We start from the raw sequence: 12,726 nt of genomic DNA, 5'->3' as shown, positions 1-12,726 counted from the left end.
TGACTGCATCTGAGCCTGGGATGCACAAGCAGTAAGTTCCAGCAGAGCTGACCCACCTCCACATCTTGTTCTCCCCAAATCTGAGACAGCCTTTGACCAAACAGCAGTGCCAGCAGACCTGGAGTGTCCAACCCAGCCTTGGTGAATGGGACAAAATTAGCAAACCTGAGCCGAGCAGTGGGGGAACAGAGGTTGTGGGAGGTTGTGGAGGGGATTTCCTTCAGCAGCAAGGCTGGGAGATGTGGGAAATCACCACCACACAGACATCCAGCAGCTCCACCACCTGCTCAGGATCAGGACTGTCATCTGCCAGCATCAGCCCTGTGACTTGGTAATGGGATCACATCATTGCTCCTGCCTGCTTCTGGCACATGGGGCTGGAAGCATTTATTTTCCCTTTTAAAATACATTTTAAATACCTCAATTAGTGCATTTTGGGTTCCTTCCACATTGCCCCCAAGCAGTTCTTCTGTCAGGGGCTCTATCCTTCCACTGCTGATTATTAGTGGGGCACGGGGTTGTTATTTTTCCAGGCCAGGGGCCAAATTTGTATTTAATTTTTGCTCCAGATGGCACAGCACTCCAGATGCATCAGCTGGAGCATCGAACCTGTATGAATAAAGTAATAGAGCAAACAACATGATTTACTCAGGGGCCGTTTGACACGCTTAACGTGCTTTGTGTACATCTGTTGTGTAAAAAAAAAAAAAAAGGCATTCAAATGAATTCAGATGATGGTTTCACTATTAAACCAAACACCTGAGGGAAATGAAACAGCAGTAGGAATCTAAAAAAATAATGATGATAATAATATTAGAACTTATATTTTGCTTTCTGCAAAGTCAAGGATATATTTAAAAAAAAGACTGATTTCAGCCATCACTGCTGAGCACAGGCCTGGGTTTTGTTCACCTTCCTCTGTCCCCAAAGCTGCTGCTGGCAGCAGGTCTTGCAAACCAGGATCAGAGTCCTCCCAGGAGAAGGGCTGGTGATCCCAGATTTCAGTGTGGTGCCGAGAGCTTATGGCTCTGCTCACCCGAGGAGATGCGAGGAGGACACCAGAGGACAACCACGAGATGTTCCAGTTATGCTTCTGGCAAATTCACCCCGTTCCCAGAAAGCTGCTGCATCCCTCTGGCACAGCCTGCAGCCGGGATGTGCTCCCTGCAAACTAAAGCACCCAAAATAACTCAGAATAGGAAAAAAAAAAAAGGAAAAGAAAAAAAAAAAAAAGAAAAAAAAAGAGAGGCATTGAGTAGTCGGGTTTATCTGCCTGGGCACATGAATAGCGCCGTGTAAAAACCAGCTGAGCCCGCAAACGCCTGGAAACAAAGGGATGGGGGGGAGGTGTCTTTTTGTGCTTGGCTTTGCTCCGTTCAGAGCATCCCTGGGCTGTGAGAGCCCGTCCTGGCGGCACCCGAAACAAAGGAAAGCCGGGAGCTGTAGGCAGAAGCCAGCTGGGGAAAACCGGGACGACGAGAAGGAGGAGGAGGAGAAGGAGGAGGAGGAGGAGGCACCCGCATCGCCCTCCCCGGCAGCTGCGGAGCCGGGCTCGCGTGTTGCCGAACACGTTATCCATGGCAGGAAACTCGAGATCAAAGGCGAGGAGCGTGCCAGAGCAAGATGTCATCCAAGCCTCCTGCCAAAGGTGTGCACGGGAGGGGGGAAGCAACCCCCAGACACACACGCTGGCACATCCGACGGGGCCGGCGCCGCTCGTGGGGTGACCGAGACCCACGCGCGTTCTCCTCCGTGCACCCCGGCGAAGACAAAGGCTGAACTGAACAAACAAAAAAAAAACCACCCCAAAACCCCAAACCGCAGGAGGTGCATTTTTACCCGTCGGTTTCCAGTCCCCAGGGTCCCACGCAGGTTCCCTGCCAAAGCGGCGGGCGCAGGGAGGGTACGGACGTGCCGGCACGGCAGCAACAGCAGCCCAGTGTAACTCCAAAAAAGCAGCTTTTCCCATTGCTGGGTGGCTTTTTTTTTTTTTTTTTTCGGTTTTCTTTTAAAGCAGAAGAAACCCGCAGCGTCCTGTCTCGGCCCCAGGGAAGCAAAGGGACGTGTCTGATTCCAAGCCAGCGGCTACCGGGAACTGAGGTGACCTGGGGACCCTGAGCCGAGCGCGGGGTGAGACCCTCAGGAGCTCTCCCTCATCAAGGGGTCCAGGCAGGATGGGGACATGTCCCCTGTCCCTTTGTGCTGCCCCAGCCCCCTCCTCCATCCCTCCGGGGTGATGCAGTCCCAGCCCATGGCTCCAGCCTCCGGGCTGTCCCCTCTGCCCCCACAAGCGGGACCTTATGGCAGCCCTATAGTGCTGCCAGACACCCCAAGAGCACAGCCCAGACCCCTGAGAGTGCCCCCTTAGGGGTCTGCACGGACGTGGGGGCTGCTCCATTGCCCTGTGGAGGTCCCTGCCCCAGAGGGAACTGTGGAGCAGACAGACAGAGAGAGAGAGAGAGAGAGAGAGAGAGAGAGAGAGAGACCCTGTCCCCCATGGGAGCTGCTGAGGAGGGGGTGCCCCTGCCCCACGGGGGGGATGGAGGGGGAGCCCTGTCCTATAGAGCAGGGCGCAGAGAGAGGATCCTGCCCCACAGCGGGCTGGAAAACAGACCCTGCCCCACAGAACAAGGCACAGGGAGAGGCGATGGAGCAGAGACCCTGCCCCACAGAACAAGGCACAGGGAGAGGGGATGGAGCAGAGACCCGGACCCACAGAACAAGGCACAGGGAGAGGGGATGGAGCAGAGACCCGGACCCACAGAACAAGGCACAAGGAGAGGGGATGGAGCAGAGACCCGTCCCCACAGAACAAGGCACAGGGAGGGGGTACAGCCCAAAGAGGGGATGGAGCGGAGACCCGTCCCTACAGAACAAGGCACAGGGAGAGGTGCCACCGCTCAGAAGGGCTGCAGGAGGGTCCCTTCCCTACAGAACAAGGCACACAAGGGGGGTCCTGCCCAAAGAGGAGCTGCAAGACGGACCCTGCCCCACAGACGGGTGCACAGGGAGGGCATCCCACGCACACAGCGGGGATGGAGAGGGGTCCCCTCCCCACAGAACAAGGCTCAGGGAGGGGTCCCACCCCACACGGGGGTCCCCGGGGGGGGGTCCCCGCCCCCCACACGGGCGCTCGGGGGGGTTCCGGTCCTCCGGCCCCCCAGGGGGCTCCCGCCCCCCGCAGTCACTCACCCGCCGCCGCGCTGTCCCGCCGGGGCTCGCGCCGCCCGCACCGCCCGGCCCGGGCAGGACCCGGATGGAGCCGCCCCGCCCCGGAGCCGGGCACGGCTTCGCGGCGCGCACCGCGCATGCGCAAAGCGGTGACAGCGGCGAGGGGGCGGGGCGAAGCCGCGGGTGGGCGGGGCGAGGGGGACAGGAGGGGACAGCGGGGGGGGACGGGGGTGACACGGGGACGGGATGGGACACGGGGGAGTGACGAGGAGAGACGGGAACGGGATGGGACACGGGAAGGTGACGGGGAGGGGTCTGACAGAGGTGATGGGGCGTGGCACGGGTGACAGGGGGTGACAGCGAGAGGAGGTGACGAGCGGTGACACGGGGATGGGATGGGATGGGACAGAGGTGACGGAGGCTCGACAGGGACAGAGTGACTGTGGGGGCATAAGGAGACAATGGGGACCTGCAGTGACACGGGGCAGGGGCTGGCACTGGAGACGGGGATGGTGTAGTGAGGGACTTAGGTGACAGGGTGGCAGGGGGTGATCCTGGGGACAGGGTGGCACTGGGGAAAGGGGATGGTGTAGCGGGGGGCTGTGGAGACGGGAGATGACTCTGGGGACATGAAGTGGCAGTGGGGACAGGGCGGGGTGGCAGCGAGTGCAGATGGGGACAGGGCCTGGCAGGAGGGACGGGGTGAAGGCAGGTGACAGGGGTTGGTGGCAGTGGGGACAGGGTGGCAGGAGGGGTGACGCAGAGGGGACAGGGGGTGACACCGGGGGTGGTGGCAGTGCGGGTGGGCACTGTCCCGCTGTGCTCATGGCTGCCCGCACCCCTCCAGTTGTCCCCACCCCTGTCCCTTTGCCATGGACACAGCATCACTTGTGGGGGAAATGACATCAGCCGGGAGCTGGGATGTCACCAGAGCCAGCGTCACGCGCTGGTCCGAGGATGTTCCAGACGTGCAAGGGAAGCTGATCCTCTTTTCCCCCCTTCCTTCCCACGCCAGGCTGTACCGAGGGACCTGCGACAGCAGGGACATTGGGATGAGCACACCGGACGCTGTGACAGCAGGGACACCGGGATGAGCATCCCGGGCACTGTGACAGCAGGGACACTGGGTGCACATCCCATGCGCTGTGACAGCAGGGACACCGGGATGCCCATCCCGGGCGCTGCGACAGCAGGGACACCGGGATGCGCATCCCGGGCGGTGTGACAGCAGGAACACCGGGATGAGCATCCCGGGCGCTGTGACAGCAGGGACACCGGGATGCACATCCCATGCGCTGTGACAGCAGGGACACCGGGATGCGCATCCCGGACGCTGTGACAGCAGAGACACTGGGATGAGCATCCCGGGCACTGTGACAGCAGGGACACTGGGTGCACATCCCGGGCGGTGTGACAGCAGGAACACCGGGATGCACATCCCATGCGCTGTGACAGCAGGGACACCGGGATGCGCATCGCGGACGCTGTGACAGCAGGGACACCGGGATGAGCATCCCGGGCGCTGTGACAGCAGGGACACCGGGATGAGCACACCGAGTGCTGTGACAGCAGGGACACCGGGATGAGCACACCGAGTGCTGTGACACCAGGGACACCGGGATGCGCATCCCGGGCGCTGTGACAGCAGGGACACCGGGATGAGCATCCCGGGCGGTGTGACAGCAGGGACACCGGGGTGCGCATCCCGGGCGCTGCGACAGCAGGAACACCGGGATGAGCATCCCGGGCGGTGTGACAGCAGGAACACCGGGATGAGCATCCCGGGCGCTGTGACAGCAGGGACACCGGGATGAGCATCCCGGGCGGTGTGACAGCAGGAACACCGGGATGAGCATCCCGGGCGCTGTGACAGCAGGGACACCGGGATGCACATCCCATGCGCTGTGACAGCAGGGACACCGGGATGCGCATCCCGGACGCTGTGACAGCAGAGACACTGGGATGAGCATCCCGGGCACTGTGACAGCAGGGACACTGGGTGCACATCCCGGGCGGTGTGACAGCAGGAACACCGGGATGCCCATCCCATGCGCTGTGACAGCAGGGACACCGGGATGCGCATCGCGGACGCTGTGACAGCAGGGACACCGGGATGAGCATCCCGGGCGCTGTGACAGCAGGGACACCGGGATGAGCACACCGAGTGCTGTGACAGCAGGGACACCGGGATGAGCACACCGAGTGCTGTGACAGCAGGGACACCGGGATGAGCATCCCGGGCGGTGTGACAGCAGGGACACCGGGGTGCGCATCCCGGGCGCTGCGACAGCAGGAACACCGGGATGAGCATCCCGGGCGGTGTGACAGCAGGAACACCGGGATGAGCATCCCGGGCGCTGTGACAGCAGGGACACCGGGGTGCGCATCCCGGGCGCTGTGACAGCAGGAACACCGGGATGAGCATCCCGGGCGCTGTGACAGCAGGAACACCGGGATGAGCACACCGAGTGCTGTGACAGCAGGGACACCGGGATGCACATCCCGGGCGGTGTGACAGCAGGGACACCGGGATGAGCACACCGAGTGCTGTGACAGCAGGGACACCGGGATGCACATCCCGGGCGCTGTGACAGCAGGGACACCGGGATGCGCATCCCGGGCGCTGTGACAGCAGGAAAGCTGGAATGCACATCCCGTGCTCCCGGCGCTGCCGTGGGAGGACTCGCCGGCCCTGACCTCGGGATTCCTGAGCGATGAGGCAGGAAGCCGATCCGCTGGATGTTTTCACTGGGTGAAGCCTTATTCCCTAATCCCCGCTCGGCATGGGAGGGATTCGCCTGGGCATGCTCGAGCTGGGAGTCCTGGTGTTGGGACGAGACTGCGGAGCCCCGCGGGGACCCGCTGCCGGCAGCTGCCGGGACGGATTTGGGAAGCAAATGCACTCGGAAATCCAGTTCTGCCGTTCCTCCCACGCGGGCCGGCCCTGGGCACTCCGGAGCTGCAGCTGGAGGGGAGGGAGTGCTGCGAGCCTCGTCCTTGGCGCGGAGTCATGGAATTGTTTGGGTGGGAAGGGACCTTAAAGCTCATCTTGTTCCAACCTCCCTGCCATGGTCAGGGACAGCTTCCACTAGATCAAGTTGTTCCTAACCTGGCCTTGGTCACTTCCAGGGATCCAGGGGCAGCCACAGCTTCTCTGGGCACCCTGTGCCAGGGCCTCCCCACTCTCACAGGGGAAAATTTCTTCCTAATATTGATCTAACCCTGCCCTCTGTCATTGTGAAACCGTTCCCCTTTCTCCTGGTGAGAAAAGTGCTGGCTCTTGTCCCTCTCCAGCTCTCCTGGAGCCCTGCAAGGGGCTCTGAGCTCTCCCTGGAGCCTTCTCCTCTCCAGGTGAGCACTCACCTCTCCCAGCCTGGCTCCAGAGCAGAGGGTCTCCAGCCTTTGGACAGCTCTGTGGCCTCCTCTGGACTGGCTCCAGCAGCTCCAGGTCCTTCTCATGTTGGGGATCCCAGGGCTGGAGGCAGCTCTGCATGTGGGGTCTCACCTGAGCAGGGCAGAGGAGCAAAATCTCACCCCCTCCCCTGCTGCCCACGCTGGGGGATGAGCCCAGAGCTTTCTGAGCTACCAGCACACACAGCTGGGGCATGTCCAGCCTCTTTCCCTGGATGAGAGAAAATAAAAACCACCCAAAATGGCCCCACAGCCCTCTGGACATGGGCAAGGCAGGGTGTCTGTTGTGACTCCATTGCTGGCACAGGGCTCCTGGACATTGCCTCATGCCCAGAACCTGCTGCCAGTTACAGAGAGCAGCTCCCGTGGTGCACCACCCTCCCTGCCTCAGTTTCCCTTTGGGAAGCAGTGCTGCCTGCATGGGGACATGGCCAAAGAAGTCCCCCTCAGTGGAAAGGGAAGGCTGGATGAGCAGAGTCCTTCCTGCCTGCGTGCTGGATGTGGGATGGGGGCACCCAAATTCAGCTAACTGGGGGCGTGGGGATGCACCTGATTCCCTCCCTGGCTGCAGAGGGAACCACACTGCTGGCTTTCTCCCTGCTCCCCATGTTCCTGCTACCAACACCTTGCTGCATGTATGAGAAAATCCTGTTTTTCCTACTCATGAGTGAAGGAGCTCAGGATCCAGCCCGGCTGCATGCCTGCACCTTACGGAGATAGGGTGATAAGGGAGGGTGGGTCTGTCCTATGGGAAGGTGGAAGATGTCTCCTTTCTCCTCTCATTCCTCCCTGGCAGTGCTGGACTACCATCTGTTGTCATCCCAATTCAAATGGGGTGACAAGTTGCAGGGATGGGACTGAAGTGTCCCTGGAAAGTAGGTGGAGGCTGGAGTGGTGGCAGCATCCCTGTCGCTGTCTCCCACAGCTTGTCAGGATCTCCTGCTCCTCTGAAAATCTCTTCTCTGAAAGGATGGTCAAGCCCTGAGAGATCCCCAGGGCAGTGGTGGAGTCCCCATCCCTGGAGGGATTTAAAAGCTGTGTGGATGTGGCACTTGGGGACATGGGCAGTGATGATCTTAGAGGGCTTTTTCTGACCTTAATGATTCCACGATTCTCTGATCTACCCCCACATCTTTTCTTTTGTGGTCAAGGGGACCTTCAGCATCACCAGCCTGGCCAAACCCATCATAGAGGTGCTGTGGATGGTGGGCAGAGGAAGGGTTGGGTTCCTGCAGATCATCCACTTCCTTGCTCCCATGGCATAGCACTGCCAGGTCCTGGACAGTCCCTCACTGGAAAAATATCCACTTCACCCTTCTGTTTTCTCACTTTTCTGTTTTTTTCCCTTCTTCATCCATCCTGACTGCTTGCTCTCCCCATTCCTTGCTCCTCTTCTTCCCTCCTTTCCTTTGAGATCTCTGTGGAGGCCGTGCCAGCTGATCCGAGAGGGACCTGTCCCCTCTCAGCCAAGGACACTTGTTGGTTAACGGTTGGGCTGGGTGACCTTAGGGCGCTTTCCCAACATGGATGATTGTATGATTCTATAAATATCAGCGTGTGCCCATCCCATCTGTGCCCCTGACCGGGATGTGGGCAGTGCTGCTCAGCCCGTACCGCCGGCGCTGCTCCACACTCCGGGTGCAGCCCTGCTTTCTCACTCCTCTTCTCCACCCCTTCCATGCTGCCTCTGCCCCTGGCCAGCCCAGTGCAGAGCAGGGTGGAGCGGCACCGACTCTTCCTCTTCCTCATAACAGCAATTATCCGGGAACTTTGATTCATTAATGACTTTGTGAGTCATTAATGCTTTGGCAGGGCTTGCCCGGGGATGACCCACCTCCCACCTCCCTCCTCGGCCTTTGCATCCACCCAGGGCGATCCCGCCCGGGGGATCGTGCCCCGCTGAGCAAGTGGAGCAGGTGTTGCTCCTGCATGGCAACCAAAACCCTGCAGCTCTTCCTCTTCCTCTTCATCAGGCTCCGAGGGACTTGGCTGCAGCACAGGATCCTGCCAGCCCCAATAGGAAAGGGGAGTTCAGGCAGTCACCGATTGCATCCAAGCTGGGAAGTAAATTGGGGTGGAGACTGCTTGCAGGTGCTTGGAGATTAAATAGCACAACCTGTGGGTCCACCCTCTTCCTCCTGCTCCTGCCCCAGAAATGGGCCAGGGGAAAATGACCAACCCTGAACATCACCAGGCAATGGTGAAAGCTTCATTTAGGGGCCTCAGAGCCACAGGCTGGGACTGATCCTGCTGGGAATGTCGCTGGCAGTTTGGGGTGTTTAGCACATCCTGGAGCTGGGCTCAGCACTGTCAGGATGGAGATGAGGATTTTCCTGCCACTGAGGTCAGGAAAACTTTTCAAGTGCCTTCTTCTGGAGCAGGGAGCATTTGCTGGAGGATGCAGGTGGTTCCTGAGAGGCGAGGAAGCAGTTGGGAATTCCTGTCAGGCAGCCAGACCCTCCCTCCCCACATTAACACCACTGGGCTCTGCCTGCAGCCTCCTGCTCTGGGAAAAAGACCCTCATCGAGGCTGAGTGCTCTCTTGTCCTGGCAGGAGCCAGCATTGGCACAAGGATGGGCTTGCAGGGAAGAGCAGAGGATGGGTGGCAAATGGAAAAGTGGGCTCAGGTGGGAGCAGCCCCAGCGATGGGAAGATTGCAGAGGGTAGAGGGCAGGACTGCTCTCACCCTCAGTGATATGTGGAGTGTGGAGGAATGATAAATGAGGGCTGTCTTAAAATATCTATTAATAGTAGATGAGGAAGTTTCCTGATGGGAAGTCAAACCAGTTTGTTGGAGACACCGTGTCCATCGGCTCTGTGGTGGCTGGTGCACGGGAATGGGATGTCCCACTGCATCCATGCAGCCAAACCCACGTCCCTGGTGGGAATGGCACATCAGAATGTCACTTAGAATGTCACTTCAGGGACCAAACTAGAGCAAAGACTGAGGGAGGGTAACCAGATTCCCCCTTATCCCTTAGGGGTGCACCAACACCTCATCCCACCTGTCAGTGACACAGGCAGGGAGCGAAACCAGCTGGGTCCTTGGGTTCAACAAAATCCGCCAGAAATGGACAACATGGACAAGGAACATGCATGCACAGTGGCATGGGAGCTCCTCCTGGCTCAGAGCCATGGCCCAACTCTGCTGGTATCCATCCCCTGGCTGGGACTGGGGGGATCTGCTCCGCAGGAATGCGAGGCCAGGGCCAAGCCAGGGGAATGCTTTCCACATGATATTCTCTCCGTTTCCGGCAATTTGCTGCTTCGGGACTTCCTAAGCCAGAGGTTGTATCCATATCTTTCTGCTTTGCAGCACTCGATGGGCTTGTGGAGAGGGGGTGATCCCACGTGTGGCGTTTCCTTGGGAAAAAAAGAGTTCAAAAGGATGAGCAGGCATGGGAATAGGCACTTTCAGGGCAGCTGTGGTGCACCCCAGGGTTGATTCATGCTTTAAATATAATAAATGATGTGGATAGAGCGATGTAAAACCCCCCTCCCCCTCCTCTCTGCTGGGTGTAATGTGGAGAGCTGAGCAGGATTCAGCCCTGGGGCCAGAGGGTTTCCACATGAGGCTGCAATACAAAACATCTGGAGAACATCAGCCATAAAGAGACAGGAATGCTCCAAACTGGGAAGGGGTCCAAGCTGTCCCTCGCAGGCTCAGACAGTCACACACACACACTCACTGTCTCGTCCCAGAGCTCTGCCAGCCCTTGGGCTGGGTTTTTGCTAGGAACATGCTGTCCAGGAGCACTTGCAGTTTGCAGGTGGGATCCATCCCAGGCACATTTCTGGGGTGTGCTTGGGCACGAGACTGTGCAGGAGCTGGAGCTGACAGCTCCAGTGATCTGCCACTGGATTCTCCCAAGACTCAGCAGTTTCAGGGATTTTACTCCCCGCTGGGCAGCTGTGTTGGGAATACAAGGCAATTCCCACATCACCAGGAGCAGCCTCTTCCCTCTAACACATAGATTTAGTTATAGGGTGCAGTGATAGACAAAAAATTTGGGTTTGAGGGTAATTGTCTTTTTGGATTTTTTTTTTTTTCAGAAGTAGGGTCTAGGAAACAAAGCAGGAGGAGGGGAGCAAGAGAGTCCAGACCAACTTTATTGAACAGTGTCCCTTCCTCAGACTTCTTCCACAGATTGCTTTTGTTTGGGACCACACTTGATAAGACAGGATTGATTTAAGATTAGGCTGGGAAAAGCCTTGCAGGAGCATCCACAGGGCTCCTGGATAAGGCCAGGGACAGCTTTTAAATAGGAAATATTTCCCAGGAGGTGAAAATTGGAGGAAATATGTGATCTTTAAGGTCCCTTCCATCCCAAACCATTCCATGATTCCCTGAATCTGTAATTTGGGAAGATCGAGAGGGGAGCTCATGGGATGGAAAACATCTGTGTATAAAGGACCACCATCCAGCAAATGAGATGACTGAAGATCTGATGGCTGAATGCTTTTGGAGCTGAGGACATTGAATCTGGGGCCCACCACAGCCTCCTGCCTCATGGGAAGAGTGGGTCCTGCATGATGGCAAATGCTTGTGCATAACTTAGGATAACTTCTATCTAAGATAAATAGATAATAACACAAAAACAACCTAATGAAAAAGAAATCCTCTGGAGCCTCTGCCAGAAATCTCATCTCCAGCCCCGTTCTCTTGGCTACCACTTGGCACAAGCCAGAGGGACTGATTAACCTCTCTCTTGCACAGCTGAAAATCCATGGAATTGGTCACCAAACACTTGTGCATTGAGGAGAGCAGACACCGAGGCAACTCTTCTGAAGTTGTCTTTAACTTGGGAGAGAGGAAAGTCCCCACCCTTTGCACTGAATGTGGATTTACCTCCTGCAAGCACAGGCAGACTCCTGATAGCATCTCACAGGGATGTAAACACAGGGAGCTGGCCAAGCCTTCCCGTGGAGCCGGCCCAACCTGGTTGGGAGAGCGGGGAGAAGGAAATGCTGAGTGCATCAGCAGTCACCCGAAAGGTGGGTGGCTTCTCTAAGCCTTCCTCCAAAGGTTTGTTGTTTTTTTTGGCCAAGGTCTTGGCCTTTCTTGGAGCTCTTATGCCTTGTGGTTACACAAACTCACTGAGTCAGCGGATCCTGCCCATGGGTCATTTCTAAGAGTTTATTCCTCTTCCTCCGTGTCCACATTGAGCCACCAAACACTTGGAAAACGCAGTGCTGCGCTGGCAGCAGGATGATGAGATGCTCACCCCGACCATCTGGGTCTGTCTTTATCCCCCAAATGAGGGTTTGCAGCTCCCCACACCACCACCACCCTCTGGCACCCAAGTGAGGTGAGAAGGCACTTCCCGTGTGCAGACAACAGCTATGGTGCTCCTGCAAAGCTGCCCTGGCCCTGGGAGCCACGGAGAGGAGCAGGTGGTTTTTTGGGAAGTTGGCATCAGCGACACTCAGATATTCTTGAGGCTGAGCAGGTGGGAAGCGGCGCTGGGTTTGAAATATGAGCCTGGGCAGAGTAACCCAGATGTCACCCCTGTGACATCCCATCGCTGTGGGAAGCGATCCCAAGCCTGTAATGGAAGAAGGTTGGCTCCTTATTGGACTTAAAAGAGGCAGAGGAGGCAGTGGGTGAGGAGGGAAGGGTGGGATCCTCTGCTGCAGCTGTAATCGAGGCAGTTGTACAAGGAGAGAGTGGATGGAGAGACTGGTGTCTGAGACGAGCTGGGCAATAAAGTGAGGGAAGATGCAAGATCCCACGTGCACCCCAAAATCCTCCAGTGCTTGCAGGGAAACAATGGCTGGGAGCCCTCTGACACAGCTACATCCCCGTGCCTCACTTTCCCCAGGTGTAACATGGATTAAAACCCTTGAGGGGGGTTTCCTTGCTTTTGGGTGGGCTTGGGGCTCCATAAACAGGATGATGCTTACAGTGTTTTCTCCATTTTGCTATGAAATCCTCCTTAAACATCTCTCCATCAGGAGAAATCCCAGCCCAGAAGCACCTTCCCAAAATGGAAGCTGTGCTAGGAAAGGGCTTCACCTCTTCTCCCACCCTGGCAGGAGAGCAGCACGTGGCAACTCTCACAGGGCAGGTGTGGCATCAGCTCTCTCCCCATAAATCCTCTCTGTGTTTACTCTCTGGATAAACAGGGAACAACCAGGGCTCA

At 57.7% G+C, this 12,726-nt stretch overlaps 1 protein-coding gene and 1 long non-coding RNA gene across 3 annotated transcripts in view; both read right to left on the bottom strand.

The window, feature by feature from the left end:
- The window catches only part of RNF24 (ring finger protein 24), a 30,897-nt gene extending 27,589 nt beyond the window's left edge, over nucleotides 1–3,308 (bottom strand). The window contains exon 1 of one of the 2 annotated variants that reach the window (XM_068189071.1): nucleotides 3,193–3,308. The gene's annotated coding sequence lies outside the window, so the exon portion shown is untranslated. The remainder of the gene's footprint in view (nucleotides 1–3,192) is intronic. The other variant, XM_068189073.1, reaches the window with a different exon arrangement.
- The window catches only part of LOC137473238 (uncharacterized), a 121,131-nt gene that overhangs the window by 30,230 nt on the left and 78,175 nt on the right, over nucleotides 1–12,726 (bottom strand). The window lies entirely within an intron of this gene.

Source organism: Anomalospiza imberbis, chromosome 4 (genome assembly GCF_031753505.1).
Source record: "Anomalospiza imberbis isolate Cuckoo-Finch-1a 21T00152 chromosome 4, ASM3175350v1, whole genome shotgun sequence".
In the NCBI taxonomy this organism is placed as follows: domain Eukaryota; kingdom Metazoa; phylum Chordata; class Aves; order Passeriformes; family Viduidae; genus Anomalospiza; species Anomalospiza imberbis.
The sequence above is the reverse complement of the archived record's forward strand: the minus strand, read 5'-3'. Positions and strand labels throughout refer to the sequence as shown.